Source organism: Citrus clementina, unplaced genomic scaffold (assembly GCF_000493195.1).
Source record: "Citrus clementina cultivar Clemenules unplaced genomic scaffold, Citrus_clementina_v1.0 scaffold_4, whole genome shotgun sequence".
Taxonomy (NCBI): domain Eukaryota; kingdom Viridiplantae; phylum Streptophyta; class Magnoliopsida; order Sapindales; family Rutaceae; genus Citrus; species Citrus x clementina.
In genome coordinates, this window is record NW_006262274.1 from 6,626,292 (window position 1) to 6,629,378 (window position 3,087).

Consider the following 3,087-nt stretch of genomic DNA (forward strand, 5'->3'; position numbering starts at 1 on the left):
TTTTCGATTGTTCGCCTAGTAGGGTTATAAATTCTTGTGGTAGTGATGGAATGATTGCACGATGTTTTAAGAGTAATGCTTTCGTTAGTCATTATATAAATGAACTGATGAAGGAAATTGACTCCTAAAATTATATCTGCTCCATATGATCATAAGACCATAATATAGGGATACTTAAGATGTAATCTTTGATTTGTATTAAAGTTTTTATCCTACATGTTCCTAAGGTGAGTTGTTCACCATTTATTCCTTGTCTGGTTAAGGGTTTATAATCTTTCCAATATGATTTTGGATAAATCCTTGAATGAGCTAAACTAACTCCTGAACCAGTATCTATTAAAGCATGAAACTAGGGGTGTTCAGAATCCAATCCAATCCGCTCAATTCGTCTGATCTGTGAAAATCCAATTCGTATAAATCCGATATGTGGATTGATAGATTGGATATCGATTAGAAATTTAAAAATACACAGTCGATGAATTGGATATGGATTTACTTCTGTAAATTCACAAAAATCCGTAAATCTGCAAAAAAAAATTATTTATTTATTTAGTTAAAAATATTATAAATTTAAATAGAAAATATTATAAATGTGACATTGCATAGTTACATAAGGCCTATAACATATCTTAGCCATTACCCAATAATAATATAAAATAAAAAATAATTAAATAATCAAATATACAAATATAACTTGTAAAAATTGTAAAACAAAATAAAAGCAAAGTCACACGCACTAGCAAAAGCAACCTAACATAACGCCAAGTTACTAATAATTTGCAAAGCCACCCAAAAGCAAAGTAACATAATGCAAGTCACCAACAATTTGCAAACATAAAACCCTAAGCTTCTCCGCCGTCACACGCACTATCAACACCCAATACTAGTTCGATACACTCTCAACATCGATTTGAAGGACGTCGGCTGTGCGATTCCGGCTAGAGCAAGCCATCTTCTTCCCGAGTCCATCGAGCCACTTCACAATCACTGGTTCCAGCCGAACAATTGCACTATCACAACCTTCAAGATCGTCACCTGTATGGCTTCTCCTGGTTCCCATCGTTGACGGCTCCGTAATCACCACTTTTCGACAAGCGCAACAGCCTTGATGAAGGATCAGACTGTGTTTGGTTTCAGAAACTTCGCCCTTTCAATTAATTGTGGCTTTATTTGAACAATTAATTTCGGTGTTATATTAATGTATTATTGTTACTTTATTTGAACAATTAATTTTAGTGTGTTATATTTTGAAACTTTGAACATATTATTGTAGTTTTATTTGAACAATTAATCTCGATGTGTTATATTTTAAAACTATGAATGTATTATTTTACCTTTGTTTAAATAATTTATTTATTTAAATTTTATTCAAATTTTAATTTAATCAGTAGTAAATTTATTTTTATATTAGATTTTTTATTTATTTCATTAGTTCATGGTAGGGATGGTAATTTGGGATGGGATTGAGACATATTTTTGTCTCATAAAAAAATTTAGGAACGGGACTAGGACCTTTTTTTTTTATTCCACTTGCATACACGAGACGGGAGTGAGATTGGCAAGAATGAGAATATTGCCGACTAAGAATGAGAATATTTTCAATTGGGATGGGATTTCGCAGGATCCCATCCCTTTTGGGACGGGATTAAGACCTATTTTTGTCCCAAAAAAAAAATATAGGGACGAGAGTGAGATGTTTTTTCATCCCACTTGTATATACGGGACGGGATTGTGATTGGTAAATTCCATCCCATCTCGTCCCATTGCCGACCCTAGTTCATGGATTGGAGAACACTAAAAATTTTTAATTCGGAAACTAATGCGCAAAATGGTGGATTGGATATGGATTAAGTTAAATTTGCATCCGATCCGCAGACGTATGGATTGGATATGAATAGAGTTAAATCCGCATTCGATTTGCAAATGTATGAATTGGATTTGGATTGAATTTATTCAATCCGTGAATTGGATTGGATTGAAAAATTATAATTCGCAAAATCATGGATCAGATATGGATTGATGTCTAATTCGTAAAATCCGATCCGTGAACACCCTTACATGAAACCATTCTGGCTTATGCTTATAATATGGTATAATCACTTTTATATAAACTATAAAAGGATTAGACATATCTTGATATGGTTTGCTTAATTCCTTCAATTGTTAAGTTTATTTCTCTATCTTCTATAGAATAAGGAGTGAAATTCTCAAGAAAGTTCATCCCTAATAATAAATGACTTATTTTTGTTTCATAATCTGGTTCTATGAAAAAAGTAAAGATGAATTCTATCCCTTTTATTCTTAATAGTATTTCACAATATTAACTTATTGTCTTTCTTTCTCCATTAAATCCTATATAAGTATGAGGCTCAATTACAAGTTTTCGTTCTAAATATTTTATCATTTTAGCGTCTACATAAGATTTTGCAGCTCCTGTATCAAAGATAGCAAAAGTCTCGTGCCATGGTTTTCCATTATTATATTCAATCTTAATTTTTAGATTTTGATTATTTTTTTTGATTGCGGCTAATATTTCATGTGATGGTGGTATCACAAGATGACTACATCTGGTAAAACTTTGGGTTCTGCTTAATTTTGGTTTTCTTTTGGGTATAGAAAATGATCTTCTATTTCCTATGAAGATTCTTCCTTCTGGAGTATATTCTATAACTTTAGTGGTATTTCCTTTAATTAGGGTAGGTTGACTACTTAGACCCATTTCCCATTCTTCAGGTAAATCTATTTCTCTCAAGATTTCAGGAGGTTGTATTTTTCCAAATTTATTGAATAATTTATCAATTTCAATAAAATCTTTATCAGCAAACATTTCACTATTTGCTGAATTTGTTAATGCATATTCTATGGCATACGTTATGCTATATTGTAGAAACCGAAGGGCACTTCTTTGCTTGACACCTTAAGTTTCTACCCAAGATCTTTGACCCAGACTCCTAGATGCTTCTGTAGATGATTTGAAGAAACTTTAACCAAGAACTCAGAGGAACAAATCAACAATGTTTTAAGAATCACAAACAGATTAAAGGCTTAAAGAATAAAGAACATGAGTGATTAACGTGGTTTAGCTAA